The sequence below is a fragment of the Accipiter gentilis genome, chromosome 17, assembly GCF_929443795.1.
Source record: "Accipiter gentilis chromosome 17, bAccGen1.1, whole genome shotgun sequence".
In the NCBI taxonomy this organism is placed as follows: Eukaryota; Metazoa; Chordata; class Aves; order Accipitriformes; family Accipitridae; genus Astur; species Astur gentilis.
The window spans coordinates 22,830,778-22,850,262 of record NC_064896.1 but is presented as its reverse complement, the minus strand read 5'-3'; positions in this window follow the sequence as shown (position 1 = coordinate 22,850,262).

The window sequence follows — 19,485 nt, the reverse complement described above, 5'->3', positions numbered from 1 at the left end:
CAGAGTAAAGCAACAGTTGGAAGACAGTAGAAAAGCAACCAGCAATTTAGAAGAGAGCCATGGGAATTACGTGAGCTTGACAGAACAAGAGTAGTGATATTAAAGGATCCACATCCTGCTAATACAATGTGTTTTCTGTGGACATCTATACATGTTTAATTGTGCTGACCAGCTGAATTCTTCCATTACTTTCCTCTCTTCCCCATCTTACTACTCTTTATGCATGTGAATATGTGTGTATATGTAACCGAACTGTGCATTTCGGTCAATATTGCTTTCTGTCTTCGTTCCGTTTCAAGACCCTCAGCTGCAAGCTAGAACAATTTTTATTGAATATCTCTGTGGGTTATCAGCATTGTTCTACTTTATACAAGATCTGCCTCAGTTAGTAGAACTGCACTGATGAAACTAAGACGAGGCAAGATATTTTCTAGTCATTAATCTGTGAAGCAAGGATAACAAATTTCATCACGAATAGCCTTAAATTGTGTTTGAATACATTAATTAAAACACCTAACATTGCAAATATCACTATTCAAAAAAAACCACAACATTGAGCATCTTTTCTGAACAGACACCTACGTCTACATAGACATCCTGACCCTGTATCTGTATCTAGATAGCCCTATCCTTATCGCTGTCTCATCATCTGCAATGTAGCCATCCCACTTCATAGAGGGTCAGCTGGCATACGTAGTGGTTAAACAGTCTGCCCAAGGTTTAAGCTTACAAGGTGAGTAAAAAATGAATAAACATTTTTTGTTCAAGGGCATAGAAAGTAACTTTACAAGAAAAAATTAGCAGCCTAAAAGAAGTGCCTAAATCTCAAATATTGCTACCTGTCTGTTGCACTGATTTTATTTCCAAAACTGTGTTAAAACTTTGATATTTGTTTATGATTTTGCAATACAGCCTGAAGAAATTATAATCAGTTATTAAAATGAAAATACTGAGATAAAATAAAGAAAAAACTCAGTAAACTTTTAGACCAGGCCTGAGAAAAGAATCCTTTCAGATTTGAGTGAGATTCTTCACTCTAGCTTCTTGGCACTAGTGGTAACTTTCCAATATATACTGACATCCTTGTCATAATACCAACTGTAACAACAAAAATATTCCTCCCTTTAAAGCCATCTATGAGGCTTGTGGTCTGATAGATGGGTAGATTCCTTCAAAGCAGAGCCTAGATCTCATTAGTCTTCAACTTTTACCAGGAGATATGTTTTCTCTCTTAATGAATTAACCTGCTGTTTACTTAAGCAAAGAACCATGTGTCTTAAATATTCTGGGCATGTCAGAAATATATTGCCTCCCAAGATGGCAAAAGAAGCATATAAGAATCTGCTGGCAAAGTGCTCTGAATAGATCCCTGGCAGCTTGTCTTGTGATGAAACTTCCACTTCAGTGGAAGGCAAATATCAAGGCTACGTAAATCCCTTTTATTCACACAAGCAGGATTCAATAAAAACTGTCATCCTACATTCAGAAAAGGAGACCAACTCACTGAAGCTTTGAAAATTTACCTCTTCTTCTAGCATACAGTGAGTGAAATGCAGAGGAATTATATTCATTAATATGGCCAGCAGTAAAGGTGATGCTTATTTTCACTGTTAATAAACTATTAATACTAATGATGACCAGAATGTTACATAAAAATTTCCTGATTTTTTTTTTTTATTTAGAAAACTTAATGAAAACAACAAAACAACTGGTCAGAAACTGAATTAATGTTGGTCCACTGAAATAGTAGTTGCACAATTTACTTCATTCCTGCCAATGGACCCAAAGTTGATAAGATCCCTCAAGCAAACAAAATCCCGAGGCACAATCGAGTTTAAATTTGAGTACAGGATTATGTTCAGTCCACTATTTGATTAACTTAATCCGGATCTTTAGAACTGGCTTCTTTCACCAAGTCATTCCAGACCACTGACCTGCTGAGAAATAGAAAGCTTCTAAAAGTGGCAGTTATAGACAGAAAAGAACATTTTTCACTCAATGAAATCCATGGGCTTCCTTAATTTATGCCTCCAACTGAACTGATTTGATTAAAGTTTTGTTCCATTTTCTTTTAATTAGCCAGGGCAGCTTAAATTAATTATTAGTCTTATGTATGGAAGCAGTACCAGGAAGTTCCATGCAGGCATCATACAGATATGAAATTTAAAAAAAAATATTTAGTCTAAAGATTGTTCACTCTACATTACAAAGCAAGATGCACTGAAATGCATTATTGATTTAGTTTCATTGATAAAAATTTTTAAAATGCAATCTACAGTTTAAAACCCAGTCATTTAAAAGCCGTCCTGGTCAGTGCTGCACAAAAACCTCCACACAAAATTCTGTCCAATGAAGCTGGGTGTTACGTAGATGGGTAACGCTGTGCAGTCACTAGCCTGGAGCAGTCATTGCTCTCCTCCTGATTACAAGGACAGAGTCTGTATATGAACCTGGCTCAGGGACAGAAAGGCAAAAGCTTGCAGTCATCCGCCTCCGGTATCTATTTGCATAAAGCTAAATACAATCTAGTACACATTTAGATATGAGTATGTTCTCAGCTACTCAATCAAATTCCACTGAGCTATTCCCTGGTGTAAATAAAAGCAAAATCTGGTCTTAATTGTGTATGTGTTGTCTATGCTGCTAGAAAATACAGGCACTTCTCATGGACAACTGGACTGTTGAAAGTTCTTGGCATAGTGTTTACTGTTAAAGCAGTTAAATCTGCTGACCTAATTTGTCTTTGATGGTTACATCACTTTAAGACAACTGAGGACAAATCTCACTTTCCAGTGCTACTGTTTCAAGCTGTTCTGTAGCAAGCACCAGCAGGTAACAAGCGCCATGCTGCACCGTCAGTCAGCACCGCCTGAAGAAGAGCTACATACCTTGTTTTAGCCAGAATAAAAATTTGCAAATTGCCAAAGAATCAGTGGTAAGAACTTAAATCTCGTATTTCGTTAAGACAAATGTACAGAAGAAGGAGGAATACTTTCTCGTTGTACATAGAAACAGCATTTCTTCTTTTTTCTACCAGCCATCACTGTTTTATTTCTTGCTAACTGGTGCGTCAAAGTTCAAAGCACAGCTTTTAATTACTTTTTCCTCCACAGCTGCTATCTTTTTAATAGCGGAAGAGTTTACTTGCTGGATACAGCAGTTCTGCTTTATACTGTGGTAGCCATACTGTATTATATATTGTAGTGCACAGCTTGCTTATTTTACCATAGCAATTGCAGACAGCTAGCTAATATGTTAAAAAATACTGTCCCCTAAAAGAAACTGTATATGAAGTTGTTAGGACAGGAGCTGTATGCTAGTAGTCTAGAATTAAGTTTACATACCATGCTTGTAAATCAGTGGGAAGAGGGAGCATAGCTGACTATTAACATGTATTGCTTTTAATGTAAGAGGCGCTCTCATAGTTGTTCTTAAACATCCATTTTTTTCCTTTTAGTTTGCATTGAGAGCTTGGCACTCCAGGCTGTGAAGTTTAAAAAAGCTGACCTTGAAAACACAGTCACATTTATTTTTGAATGTTAGTTTAGTTTCACACCCTGAAAGCAGCTTCCTGCCTTCCAGATTTTGTTGAACATTGTATGACCAGCCATGCCTGAACTCGCTGCACAGCTCTGTTTAGGCTGCACCACAATCATTAAGGACCTATCCACTTATGGCTTGAAATACAAAAAAGGTTTTACTAACCCATGCTGTGATGCTAATCACCTCCACCTTCCTTCATGGAAACGATGGTCTGCTTGCTCACACACCTTACTGCTTTTAGAGGTGGCAGGCCAGCTCCCTGCAGCAAATTTTTTCTGAGACCTTCCTCAGCATTGAAGAAGGGCATTTTTACTCCCCCACAGGCTTCCTGCAGTGCTCTCACTGACTTCACACACAGGTAGGTATTTCAAAGACCTACCTAGGGCAGACCTTTTCCCATGAAAAACCTGAAGCAGTCTTTCTGAAAGTTTTGCAGGGACTGTGCAGAATAAGCACAGCACAGTGCTCCCTTGCACCCTGCTAAGCCATGAGAATGTTTGTTCATTAAAGCAATCTGTCAGGCTGACATTAAGGGTGAAGGGTTTGCTCTGTACTAACATCAACTTGCAACATTTCCATGAAATTTCCCTACTAACAGTACTATTACTATCTACACAGTAATTTTGACAGGCACTGCAAGAAGCAAAACCTTGAGTATATATACACAGCATTCTACAGGGAAATGTGGGATTGTATCAATGATGTTGATACAGCTGGAGTTGTGAAATATGTACAGCACTCAATGCAGGCATTAACTTTATGCTCTCAGACTTTCCCAGACACTAAAGATGCTGTGCTAAAGACACTCAGATATAGACAATTCCCAAAGATGGCTGTTCAAACACAGAACACTATCCTAATTCCTGAGATTTCCAGCTAACTGCAAGCTCTCCACATTTAAGTTTCAGATAGCTGTGAAAGACTCAACAGCACATTACACGTTAGTTTAGATTCCTTTCACACGTGACCCAATTCAGAAAGCCTTACTTGTAAAGTATTTCTCCACCTTACAAAATCACTTATTCACAGTTCAAATGGACCATATTCTCACCTCACACTTGGCATCACATTTCACACATAGCATCACATTTAATCAGATTTACGACTCCACTGCCTTTAATAGAATTGCTCCTGATAGGTACTAATGTAGTTCACAATTAGGGAATAAGCACGTGACATAGCAAAATCAGGATACAGTAGTTTACCTGTTCGTGCCTGTCAGATGAACCGTTACAACTTATCGAACGTGCGCTCTTAGCTTATGTCAGTTATGAAGTAAAACAGGCTCACTTAAGCCTGAATTGAAGAATAAGAAGACAGAACACAGCTGAAAAATTATTAACATTGGAGGTACTAGCCATCATCTACTGGTGCTACACAGGATCATTATCAAAATAAACAGCAAGAAATCCCCCTCCACCACCAAATTCTCAGGGAACAATTATTGCATCTCCTGTAAGAAGAAAGGAAAATAAGCATTAATGATCATGTTTCTGGGCTAGACTGAAAAAACTGCTGCTGCTTAAGGGTTTTTTTATTTGTTTTTACTGCACATACCGCTAGAACGCATATTGTGAAATAATACTGTTATGTCATCCCTCTTGTAGAATCACAACTTCTTAGCCAGCTGCAGTATTTACACAGATTTATTAGATCCAAGAGTCTGTATAAGCTTTTACACGAGCACATCACCTGAAAAATTAGGCATCTAAAAGTTTCACAGAACCGTGCCACTGGAGGTAGGACAGAACAGTACAGTAGCTCATGCTGGAGCAGCATTAGTAAAGCAGACTTCCACAGTACTGAAACTGCTGATACTGTAGGCATCAGAATCCAGCATCACTGCACCTTCTAAAGCACTGCTGTCAGGAAATCATTATCAGCAACCAATGGCATTAGGAAAACTAGTCTGCCTTCAAAGTGAAAATATTTGAAAGCAGGAAACCTTACTGGGAGGAAAAAAAAAACAAGAAAAAAAAAATCAAGTCAGCAGTTTCCCAGTGGCTTAAAGAACGTCCCTTTACAACTCACTACTTCTCCCTCCCCCCCATTCAAAGGCAAAACACACTTGCAGTCCCCCAGCCTTCTGATTGTAAACTCTACAGACACGCGCGAGAGCTGTCTGACCAGGGAGAGCTGCACATGCCGCATCCCCGTCCTGCAGGTGAAGGAGGCATACCTGCCCAAGTGACATTGCTCCTGAAGGCATCGTTATTGAATGGCTCCAGCCGAGCTGTCTGCCAGGGTGACATCGCTGAGCTAGCGCTCTTGGTTTGTTCTTCAGCAAAGGTCTGAATGTGAAACGCACGTCTCAGAGGAAAGGGAAATCTTGTGATGCCTTTAAAATGCATCTCTTGGTATTTTGAGAGATTCCAAATCATCTGGGCAGTGTATGGGGTGTCATGAAAGAGGTGCAATGTGGGATTGATGCATACCATCTGCAAGAATATTGTAAGCAGTACTTTCATAAGTTTAATTCTGAATAACCAGAAACTGAGTCTTTATTTAACAAGCCATTACATCAGTCCCTTCTAGGCATACAAACATGAGAAATCAGGCTTTCAGATTCATTTGTCTTTGGCTCACAATGAAATACTCTGTCTTTGCTTGGTTCTTACCCCAGGTAAGCTGGTATGAGTTCATTTAACTCCACTCAATTAAATGGAGTACCACCAATTTATGCCAGCTGATAGTTCAGGACTGTGGATCCTTTATTAAAAGGGCACTTCTAAATATCAATTTATTTTGCTTAATAAAGTCAAATGCTATGCTCTGCAGCACAACATTTTAGCTTGTCAGAATAACGCTTTTAAGTACATGAGGGTTGTAATTCTCCCCATAAAGATAGACTGAGAACACTGAGATCCACAGCAGGTATGAGAACTCGGCTCCACAATACTGACAGCAAAACACTGCAAAATCTCAACGTGGTAAACTACGCAGTACACAGGCACGTATCCTTTAGAGATCTCTGTATAACATACAGAAATATGAGAACAGCATGTTCTCACTCATTCTAACAAACTGGCACAGACCCACTATGAATGGAAATTAATAACTACCACACCAAAAAGCCAACCAGGTTTTTGGCCATTTTACATCTCCCCATTATAAATTGTGCCAGTACTGCAGACAGCCCAAGAAAAATAGTTATTGGAACTGGTAGGCAATAATAAATAGCATTCAGTGGGTATCATCAGTTATGATATGATTTAATACCAGGCTGAAGTTGCTTTCAAAACCAAAAATATTTATAGATAGCTGGCTACAAACATTGACAACAATCAAACAGTCATAGAATAAAAAATTGTCAGCATTTTCTGGACAGTGTAGTCTTTTTCAAAAGCAAATGCATAGCAGATCATTTCAAAGCAGCTAGAATAATTGCCAAAGCTGGTGTTTATAAAATCTGAATAAACTTGACACAAACGGAAAAACTCTTTCAGTTACAGACTCACAGCCACTGTGAAGAGGAGAATCTGTCCCCAAGGGAACATACCATGCCTAAGTAGGAAAGGGCCTCAGAGCCAGACATAAGCTAACTGGACCCAGCTCTGTTCTCAGCTATACCCACTTAACTGTGTTTCTGCAGCATAAAAAATCATGGCACTTCTTAAACACAATCAAGTCAAAGAAAAAGGGTATTTGAAAACCCAGTGTCAGCTTTTTAAGGAGAATCAAGGGGACAAATGCCATCAAAGACTGCTTAAAAATTCAGATAAATAAATATTGGTGGCATTTTTTGGTGGCATGTTTCCCTAACTGTAGACATGCTGTTGAGACATTCCCAAGTTTAGGGAGAAACATCAAGGTGTTAGTAAGGAATAGATGAGAAAATTCATCTTGTAAGATGCAATCAGATTTCTGCCAGAGCATGCAGAAAATGGCATCAATCTCCCAAAAAACACTGGAACACATAAAGAAAGATGTAAAAGAGGAAACATCAGAGGAAAGAGAGAGGAATAAACTGCAGGAGGGAGTTCAAGTTAAGGTGACAACTTACAAGCATATTCTGTAAAACTGGAAAGCCAAAGCAAAACACTACATGTCTTCCAGCTCCATCTATGTTATATGGCTCCTTCACTGCTACAATTCTCTTCTAAGTTGCTCTATATTCACCAGTTTTCCAAAAGTTTTTTCTACATTTTCCTCCTGTTCATTCTTCAATACTGCATGCCTTTTTCTTTATTCTCAAGTAATTCTTTCAGCACTGCTCTTAGCTCTTTTCAATTACCAGAATCTTTGTTCATCAATTTCAAAGGAGCTCAGGGACCTCATAAAAATAATTTTTTAAATCCATCTTTCTCTTGTAAATTAGTATTGCAAACAGTCATTCATTCTTTCACTCATTCTACTACTTCACTAGTCTTTTACCCTAGAATTTCCTGAGTATTTTCCACTTTTTCTCTAAATTAAAAAGTTGATCTTTGACACTCTTCAACATACTGGTTTTTACTGCCTTGAATGTGGGCTGAAAGCACACAAAACTGAGCTTGCCTCAACTTTTACTGAGTTAGCAAGAAAAATTCTCATTTGCATTTAGAGTATTTTAAGAATGACAATTCAACACTAACTCTCTGTAGTGTTACAGTCCACAAATGTGAGCCTCAAAACATTCCTGTGAATTTGAGAGGTTTTGCTGAATCACTAGGGATCCTTTCAAAACACCTTTGACCTTCAAACCTAGAGGAAACTTTTAAAATTTAATCTGTCCTTTAAGCTGCAACAATGACTGCCTTCCCTGGCTGACACTGCATGTGCCATAGCCACGTTGAGTGCTTATAAACCAACTTGATGCAATGCTGAAGGCTGGCTGAAGCCACAGGTGAGCCTCCTCGCACAGACTCCAGCACCGCAAAGCAGCCCTCAGAATGGCATTTTCAAATATCAAACAACAGACAGGGCAAATTTTCATTTTAAATAACCCATAGTACTATTGAGAACATTGGAAGCTACCCAGACACTCGCTGTCAGTGTCCCTAAAAGCCATAATTAGCCTGATTACTCAGGAAAATGATGGCAGTGATAAACTTGCCAATTAGTGGTCATTCAAACGCAAAGACCTAAAGAAGAACAACTGTTTCACCAACTGGTTTGAGTATGCCAGCACTGGAACGCCAACAAGAAGAAAAAAGTACTGCTCTGGCTTAGTTTGGAAAAAACAACTCACCAAATGGCATGAAAAAGCGCAGAAAAAAAGGAAGGAGTAAGACCCCACAATTTCCTGATAACATCCAGCCCCACATGGACTAGACACCAGCATTAAATTCTCACGCCGGGAAATGACTGATGAAGCTCAACAGTGTATGAAATATTAACATAAAGTATGTATAATAAATATAGTCCACCAGCTGCAGTTTATGAAATAACATTTCTTGCTGTAAATGCAGAGTATCATATTTAAACCTATTGCCAAAAGATAACACAGTTTAATTTAAGAAAACATATTTCTTTCCTTTTAGCCTGTACTGCCTAAATCAGACCCACCAATAATTTAAGGCAGGTGTAACACCTTCCTCCTCAAAACAAACTTTAAAAAGTAGTTCTTAAGCCAATCGAGAACAATCAACAGTCATTGTGCTCTATTATTTTGAATTGTCCTGTGTGTTACCCTATCTAACTTTTTTTAATTCACACACATTTCAGAGCAGAGCAAAGATTACATCTGTAGCTGACCACAGTAAGTTGCTCTTCTGTCATGCATTCATATTTCTTTCACAATACTACATAAATAGCACTTTGCAGTAAGTTCACAACAGTTTCTGAATTTCTTGCTTCTGGGGTCAGTCTTCCTTACACTTCCAGCTTCCACCGCCTACTTTCCCATGCTTTTCCTGAATGACTGAAGAGCTCAGCGTTCAGCATTGGAAGACAGTGAATGGTTTTCTGCAGCCTTACAGCAGTGTAAAAAACAACTGAGTCTAGCCCAGCAAACCACACAGCACAGGGCTGCTGTCCTCAGAGGATGCACTTTACTGAACAGATAGTCATCAGTATTTGCTAGTCTACAAGTGGGCAAAAAATAAAGCATATTGATTCTTATTGCATTAAGTATCTGAAAAAAGAGATGTGGCAGAGAAAAGTGATGGAAGACAAACTACAGCCCACACTTCCTAACATCCATGAATTAATGCTAAAGCATAGATTTATTTTTTTTTAATTTTAATAAAAAGTATTCTGAAGTGTAGCTGTCGTGGTTTAACCCCAGCTGGCAACTAAGCCCCACGCAGCCGCTCACTCATTCCCCCCCTGATGGGATGGGGGAGAGAATTGGAAGAGTGAAAGTGAGAAAACTCGTGGGCTGAGATAAAGACAGTTTAATAGGGAAAGCAAAAGCCACGCACACAAGCAAAGCAAAACAAGGAATTCATTCACCACTTCCCATGGGCAGGCCGGTGTTCAGCCATCTCCAGGACAGCAGGGCTCCATCACATGTAACCGTTACTTGGGGAGACAAATGCCATCACTCTGAACGTCCCCTCCCTTCCTTCTTCTTCTCCCAGCTCTACGTGCTGAGCATGACGTCCTATGGTCTGGAATATCCCTTGGGTCAGTCGGGGTCAGCTGTCCCAGCTGTGTCCCCTCCCAAATTCTTGTGGCCCCCCCCCCCCCCCCCCCCAACCTCCTCACTGGTGAGGTGGGGTGAGAGGCAGAAAAGGCCTCAGCTCTGTGTGAGCGCTGCCCAGCGGTAACGAAAACATCCCTGTGTTATCATCACTGTTTTCAGCACAAATCCAAATCATAGCCCCATACTAGCTACCATGAACAAAATTAACTCCAAGCCAGCCAAAACCAGTGCAGTAGCTTGTGGTAGAAAGACACTATGGTAAGTAATCCCTGTGATGCATGGAAATACACAAATATAATGGAAAAATAGTTTTTAAATATTATATACGTTACATGTACAAACTAATTCAACATCCAGCATGAAGTACTGCAGCATTACTTCCATTAAATTAACAAATTTTCCAGAAAGGCAAAGAAGAAGCCACAGTTCTGACTGAGAAGTTACTGACTAAAGATAAAAGTATTTGTCATTATATCTATTAATCTGTCATTACTCTAGCAATTATGATAATAAATAAATACTTCAGCTAAGTCAGAATAAAAACTGTATTCACAAGCTAGAGCTTGATTATGAGAAGACTTGTTCCAGTATGAAAAATGGACCACAGAGATTTTCCTTAATCAACCCAGAATTTTTTTTTCCAGTACCTATCCTCATTTAACAGTCTTTAATCACAAGTTGCATTTACACTATTTATGTTTTCTGTAACTAAGTCTCGTTCTAAAATATATCCTTTGTCTGTGAAACTCTATTCATAGAAAAATCAGTATCTAAGCCATAAAATGCAATCTCTGATTTCAGTGTAATGGCAAATGCTAACTCACGATGACCAGTAGCTTCTCCCATTTAGTGACATCAAACACAAAGAAACTATACTTGCACTACATTTCCACTGATAACAGAGACATGCCAACGGACTACCTTTCACCCAGAAGTCTGTTCAAGTGTATTAAAACTTTCTGGCTAGAAGAATCAGACATCATAATCTGTGCCTATGAAACTCATCAGCTGTGCGTTCAGCAAAGCTGCATTGGCGGTACATGTTTAAGACACGCAAGGAAGAACATCTATGCTGAAGTTAGAAAGAAGTTCAGATGCCTGTATCAGGATGCATGTTTGGTGTATGTGAACAGACTTACCAAAGCCAACTGAAAGGCTACTGTTAACCTAGAAATGGACTAAAGACACTTCAAATCAGTAGTGAACACTTGATCATCACCATAAACTAATCAGAATTTTCTACCCAGTACAGACGAAGAGAAGGTAGTACAATAACCCTTTTTTTAACAAAAAAAAAAGGAAGTAAGACTCATCTCAACCACAGGACCACACTTGGTGCTTTTTTACCATTGACTGGTTTATCTTTAGATTTTAAGCATGTTTTAAAGTATTTAATAGAAAACAGTGTTAAAACCTATTATTTGTACTGGCTTTCTATTTAAAAATAGCAATTCTTTTCTTTTGCAACTTATTTCAAGACTTAAATTCTTTATACTGATGTTTGTCTGGTTATAAACACTGTATTATCCTGAACGAATTTCCCAGTTTGCAGCACTGGGCAAAATAATTCAGTAAATTTAGAAACTATCCATAATAATAATGAACATCTTGCATCATCAGTTCCCAAGCAGAACACATTAGTGAGTGATAGCACTAATCAGAATGCACTAAAGCTTGATATTGCTTTTCATAATTAGAATGATTTTGTCAGTCATTCTAGGCCAAGCATTTAAGACAGAAAATTAAAAATATTGTAACAACCAAAATCCCAAAACCTTGTGGGATTTTTCTGGTGTATCTGCATTGCTCTGCAGTCCTCACAAGAATGGCATCATAGCACAAGAACCAGCACAAATAACTGACTAGAAACAAAAGTAGAAAGAGGCTCTCCAGCTAGAAACCTTTAGTGAGATACTGAATTCATTCTTATATTGCCATCATTTTCCAAATCAGATTTCAGCTATTCATTTTAGATAGCATTTTACAATTGCTCTTGAGTCTATTTATATTCTTTGACTACTCGTTTTGCTATGCAGTTAAGTAAAAGACACCTGAAAAAGATTAGTAATGATATTCTCACTGGCTTACTGTAAAAGAAACCGAATATATCAAATGTAATTTGTTCTCTGCTAAAATTACACTTCCATGGTTAGTTACTGAGTTTTCTTATTAGGTCACGTATACTTAAGAATACTGATATCCCACTAGTTCATTTTACTGACAACAGAACACTACCTCTCCCTGTTCAAGGCTTCGTGTAAGAAAAAAACCTAACACACAAAAATGTCTCTCCAATAATCACCTCTTAGCTACCCAAGGGCAATTCAGTTAAAAAAGCACACTGATACAGATTGAAAAAGAAGCAACCCTCAAGAAACAGGGGCACCTGTAACTGATAATCATTTTGGATTAGGAAGGGAAAGTTCTAGCTAAAGGAAAAGGGAGGACGACTCATCTGGATTGTCATTCATGGAGTCTGAACTTTCTTTCTTCCCTCTGAGGAAAATACCTGGCAGTTATGTACTCAAGTCCTTTTAGGACAAATTATATTGTTCTTCTCACATTTCTGGAAGAGATGGCTGTTAAGGGACAAAGAAACAAAAGCCTTTCTTCTTTAAAGTCACACGTAAGTGGAGGTTGCCTATTCTCACAGCACTGTCTCTTCTACAAGTCCAGAGTCTCTGCAGAAGAAAGCAGGAAAGACTGAGTGGATTCGGGAGCAACAGACAGAGCATGCCCAAGGAGATTCACGACCTCTGCAGCTCCTCAGGGAGTCCTCCCTTCAGGGTTCCCCCTGGCAGACTACAGGATCCTTTAGTCACGGAGAAACCCTGCAAATGTGTCGTCCTGGGGGTGTGCTGGCCTGCAAGGAATACCACAGCCTTTGCAGAAATGCATCGTTTCTGAGGGGTTCGCTTTATCACTCATGGCTCTTTTGGGTCCATGAAATTTGAAAGTAGCTCCATGGCCTCTTCAATGAATGTACGTAATATACACTATTCTCTATATAATATCAAGAGAGAGATTATGAATGGAACCTCCTGGGTATTATCTAAATCACTAATTATTTTTTCATAATTTAATATTTCATCATTTAGTATTTCATGTGGATGACGGCCAGTCTGCCAAGAGGTTTTCAGTGACCCACACCATACAAAGCAATGACAAACATCGAAGCCTCAAAACTAAGGCTGTATATGACCAAATCACTTGCTTCTAGGGCATAAAGCTTTAAAACAAAGTCTGAATTTATAAAATAAATGCAAAAATTCCCCATGAACTTAACAAGAGCAGAAGGAAATAGCAAGTCAGATGAGAAACTCCGTGGTAAATTTAACTACAGCGTTAAAACTCAGGATTTTCTTCATTTAATACAATACCTTCTTCGTATAGGTTGAAAATATAAACTATAAAATATTACTGAGCATATAAATCTCAAAACAGAAATAACTGTAGGTGCTTTGGAACAAGTAAATGCTGTATTTATACAAGTACAGCATTCAGCAAGCATTTGTCAATATTAGTCAGTCATTGAGCAGGTTCCCTGCACTCTAATACACTGAATACATGCCTGCATAATTATGGCTTGTTTGCGTGACATCCGGTGGGGAAAAAATATCACATCTGATGTGAAAAATACAGAAATATTTTCATAAAACAAAAAATACCAGTGGAACAGGACTGTTGTGTCCTTTTCATAACAAGGAGCCTCACATCAATAAAATCCAGTCATCCTAAAATAACAACTATATCAGATCTCCAGAAGAGAAAATAAGTAGGTATGCAATTAAATACAATTTCCCAAGGATTGTAAAATTCAATTTTCTTCAGCTCCTTGTGTCTGTAGAAACTATAAAACTCAGGTAATGTCAAATGCATGCAGATGTTTGCTGTTAAGTAAATCAATTTATCATTTAAAGATCTGACCGAACAGCCTAAGGTTTTCATTGCTTAGAGACATTTTATATATGCATATTCCTAATAAATCTGCTTGTGAGCTGTACTGCACACATTATTCCTAAGAATGATGTCTGTAGACCAAACAGTAATAAAGTTACAAGTCCTTCTCCTCTATTCTTTTCTCAGCGTCACTGTATTAGAATTATAGTACCAAACCTTGTTGTCAGCAACATTCTCAACAGTAAGAAAACAAAAATAAATTCAAATTAAAATGAAAATTAAACTAAAGGGAGGTTGGGTTGTACTGGACTCTAAAAAAGTGTCTGTTATTTGCTTATATTAAATCAAGAGGAATGTGAGGCAAGCAAACATCCTTTTCTGTTTTGGTTTGCAAAACCAAAACCACCTTAAACCTGCTCTTCCACATGGCTGTTCTTTTTCATTTTAATTCCATCCCTTTAAGAAAAAAAGTCACTTCAAGAAAACACTCCACAAATCCACAAATGTTATGTTAATTTACAATAGCTGATGAACAGGTGTAGAAAAAACATCTGTAGCACAATACAATGGCATTTGAAGGGATTTGTGTTATCTTAGGACAGGAATAGTAGAGATACATTTCATAGTGATCCACACAAATATCCCTCCCGTGTATTCTGGGCTGGGCTGCTCCAGGTCCTGAGCAAATTTGTTTGGAACCGGCTTCAGTACCTGAGCACTGTGCCTTGTCCTGTATGAGCCCTGTCGCATTAATGTACTCATAATTCCACTTATATCTTCTGCATTACTGACCTCCTCGCTCTTCCAAAAACAAAGGCTACTTTTATACACCCCAATATTAAAATCAGTGGTATGAACAGAGATGAGGCCAAGCTCCAAAACATCTCTGGTTCTGATTTTTCAGGTTCAGGCTCTGCAAAATGCTGCAGATTTTCCTATCTTCATGAATAGGGATCTTAATCCTGCAGAATGTAACATCCTGCTTGATGCCTATTTCTATGTAAGAATGTATGTGTATGTATTTACAGGATAATTTATATAGTTAAATAATCTTTTAGATCTTTTTTCATCATGGAGAGCTTGCTTGTCTGTATGGAGTGGGGACAATACAATTTTGAACATGCTTCTGTCAGAAGTATTTATTTGGGTAATAACATCTAGTAAAAGAGAAATATGATCCACCTTAAATGATTTCAGGCAAGACCACTATCTGTAAATCTAGCAGGAAAAGAGAGGTGTCTGAACTTTCACAAAGAACAAAGAAAAGCTTCTCTGCAATCTGAAACACCATGGGTTACTGCAGAAGCAGAGTAATTCCTGTCGAGTTCTCCTTAATCCTGGGATTTAAATGCATTTTCCCCAAGTGCATGAAGCTCACTATCAATGTGGAAAAAAAATTAGTCTCTGATACTAGCTGTATCAGCTTAAGAAATCTACCCTTCTATTTCTTCTTGCACAGCGTGTGATCAGACAGCATACAGACTTGGAGCAATGCAACAGCACATTTTTTTGTTTGAGCTGAACGGTTGCTTCTGCTGAAGCAGCAAGCTGCAAATGGCATCACCAGGTAGCTCTTTCCAATTCACTGAAAGTGGGACTTCTACTGTAGCCCTTCCTTCTTCTAGCGACTGCGTACCACTGACATACAAACTACTACAGCCCTGCCTTAATAGCATGCAGTTACAGGTGGTAAACTGCCTATTTATAAAAAAATCAGTTCCAAATGGGAAAAAGCTTTTAATCCTTTACAATGTAAAATACCAATCCTTAGAAATAGGAAGCTTCAACATATAACAATATAAAGGCTGGAAAGGATATAATAATGAGTCTGCCTTTGGAGGCAACTGTGAATCTCTCTAATTAACATAACACTCTTAACGGTAGTTACTGAAAAATAGTAACAAAAAACTCTTAACTTTGCTCACAATACATTGAATTTGTGAAGTTTTCTGTCATTCTAGACTTAGTTCCTGCATCTGCTTGGACTCATTTACACCAGAAAACCACAAAAACTAGGTGCTCATCACAGAAAAAGGATCCAGAAAATGATCACAGCACTGCACCAAAGACTGGGTGTTCAGAGAAAGCTGAAGGAAGGCATTGCAATATATTGATTGCATCTTTTGTTTAAGACTTTTAATCCACACAATTTGGAATGGATGTTCTCTTTCCCCTTCATATTTTCATAGCTTATGATTGTTCCTCCCTGGGACTGCCAGTGGGCTAGAGAGGTGATGAGGGTGGTTGAAGGCTCCGTGAAGAAGCGAGCCTTAAGAAAGAGGTGGAGTTTTGCTTTGTGATCCTCAGAACTTAAAGCTTGGTGTTTGGTCTGACAGGGACCCTGGAATTCTCCAGCACTTTTGAGTCTGCAGGCATGGATGGTCCCACGAAAACTGCTGTCAGAAAACTCTGCTTCTCAAATATGTGCAGTTTCCCACCCGTGTGCACAAATATTGGCAAAACCACTCTGGCTTTCTTTGAAACTATGACATTCCAGGTCCAATCTTCTTTTTAACAACTAGTCATGTTCTACACTCAGAACTTATGTACAAGCCACATAGGTCACCTCCCACCTTTGGCAAGTGAAGTGAAGACCATCACCCCAGCATTTTTTCGTATCAGGCTAGAGGATTTTTTTTTTTCCCTCCTATGTCTAAAACACAAAGAAAAACTGGATTTGGGGTAAAAATTACTCATTTTTTAGATACCCTCTCAAGTATTTCAACCATTATCATAAAGGAATAGTACCAGAGCTAAGATACCTTATGATACATACAAGACAGAAATTTCTAGATATTTCCTGTGGCTGAGCATGTTTACCTAATATCAGTATCTGCTACAGTTCCAACAGTGACACTAGCTACTGAAAGAACAGCAAAAAACTAATTGTCTCCGTCAAAAGATTAAAAAGTACTATACATGACTCTTTAACACCTTTCTAGATGTCAGTCCATATCAGAACATCATTAATTATTTCCCTGCTTCCCAGTTACAAATGATAGCATCTTTGGGACCCATCCCTTCAACAGCTGAAAAACAGCTTTGTCTTTGAAGACAGTCTGGCCTATCAACACAAGTAAGCTGTCTACAAAAGGCAAGCAGCAACACAGTTTAGGAGAAATAATCATAGATGCAGCAACAGCAGCAAAGCTAACAATATAATGCTGAAGAAATAAGAACCGGGAGTGCTGAAGAGCCAAAAATCAAAGAGTAGCAAAAAGCTCAACAATTGCTCAGTGTTTAAGGCTCTGAAAAAATTTATGTTTTCAATTTTGACTGGAGCAATACAAACCTCAAGCCACAACTGCATCTTAGTAGAACAGACCTAGACCTAATAAATATGGTTACCAGCAAACGCAAGGTTTTTGTCAGGGCCAAGAGTGTTCTAATAGGCCTTAACGGCCCTAACTAGCCTCACCTGGTGCCCCCACCCACCCCCACCCCCTGCGTATGGGTCCAGGAACTCCATTTAAACCTCATCCTGTGCCTTCAGCCTCTGCTTGGGCTATGCTGCAGGACTCAGTTGTGGGCTGCCCTTGTCGGTCCTGTCCTGCTCGGTGGGACGGGCCCTGGCTGGCGAGGTCCCAGCCCCGATGGCTGTGTGATTCCCCCCCTCAGCTCCTGGCTCCCCAGCCCCTAGCAAGGGGCTCAACAGCCCTCGCTGTTCCCTAATACTTTTTTTTACCACCTCAAATTGCCATTCATGTTATGTGCATTTTCAGTGCCAGTCTGACATCAAGATAAGCTTTTCAGGCATAGAACCAAGGTCAAAAGTATTAGGAGTATTTCTTTAGACAATGCTACAATATATGGTGCCTGCCTATTAAGCAAACCTTTTAAATCACATATATTGTTCCATGTGCCAGTACAACCGAGACTATGCTTGAAAACATTGTGGATTCTCTGGTCGCTTCTATTAGGTATAGGTCAAAACTACAGAAATCAAAAAGGCTGAAATATAACTTGTTTTTTCCTCCCAAAGAAACAAAATCAGTCAAGCCATCAGGGCAGAAATTTTCAAAAATAGCTAGTGGTCTGAACATCTTAATTTCTGGGTGCCCAATGATGAGACAATTTAAAATGCACTTCTGCATCAATTCAAAAGTAAATCTCTTTACAGTCATTCCCTTTCACTTAAGAATTGTCCAGTATCGCTAATCAATTCTGGAAATATTTTCTTGTAAAACAGATCAAAGAATGACAAATTAGTACCATTTCTACTTACCAGTGTCTTTTCACATTTTCTATATATTTCAAAGCTAGGAAAAATGCTAACCCTCCATTAAGCTATGAGTAATAAAAAATATTTTACTAGCCAGAGAAAACATTTCTGCCTTCTAACCTACTGAATCATCATATCACTTATTAGAGCAGATGTTCACAAATTAAATGACACCAAAATAACAGTTTCTTCTAGAAGATACGCAGAAGCGTTAAGTCTTGCTGTTCCTCTTTTACCTAAATCCTTATAGCATTTTTGTCTATACTTTTGTGATCCATAAGTCCTGAATAATAACAGTGCTTATAAGTAACTAATAGAAATAAATGTATACAGAACTAAATCCTGAAGTATAAATTGCTATACAATACATCTACTCTACTCCCTGCAGTAGGATAGATTCTTCCTAGAATAACATTTATCTGAGCTTGTCATTTGGCACACAGTAAAATACGATGATGCCCTTTAACATTCAATCAAAAATCTTTTCTACCCCTTCCCTGTGTTGAAACAATATTTTTCTCAGTACACGTATCTGCAGCTAATATTTAAGAAATACTTTAACAGAAAAGCTACTATTCCTTAGCCTCCCTTAACCTGAAAAATATGCAAGATTTCTGCTTTATAATAATGCCTTGCCATTTGGAATGCAAAGAGGGATCATCTTCCTTCACACTTGAGACCTAAAAAATATTCAACATCTTAAGTTCCTGATGAATTCAGGGCAAATTGAGGACACCTTGAAAGTACAAGCCCATTAATGAAACAGAACTTATTTACCCTGAAATGTACAGTCTGTGGAATGTATAACTTGTTGTAATACAAATATATCTTATTGTATTTGGACAGAAAAACGAAAGGTACCTTTATTTCGTACTAACAGTCCTTTGCAGTTTTCTGTATTCAGCCTCACTGTGCTATTTAGGCTCCACTGTGCAAGAAGAAACTGTCACTGAATGCCACCCTGTACTCATTACAAAGCTGTACCAATAGGGAAACAACAAGAGGCAGAAATTAAAGTTCATTCATATAGTGGATGAACCACATCAAGGACAGATATCATGGGCTCTGACTGAAAACAAACTTTCACTGATCTAAGTGGAACAGAAGTGAGAAATAATGGTTGAATCTACAACAGGACAAGCATTTACCACAGTGCATTGAGCAGGCCTAGTCCTTCGATTGTACAAGGCAGTACAAGGCAGAGGAGAAAAGGGAATGCTGTCTTCCCATGCATGTGGTTGGATTTCTTTCC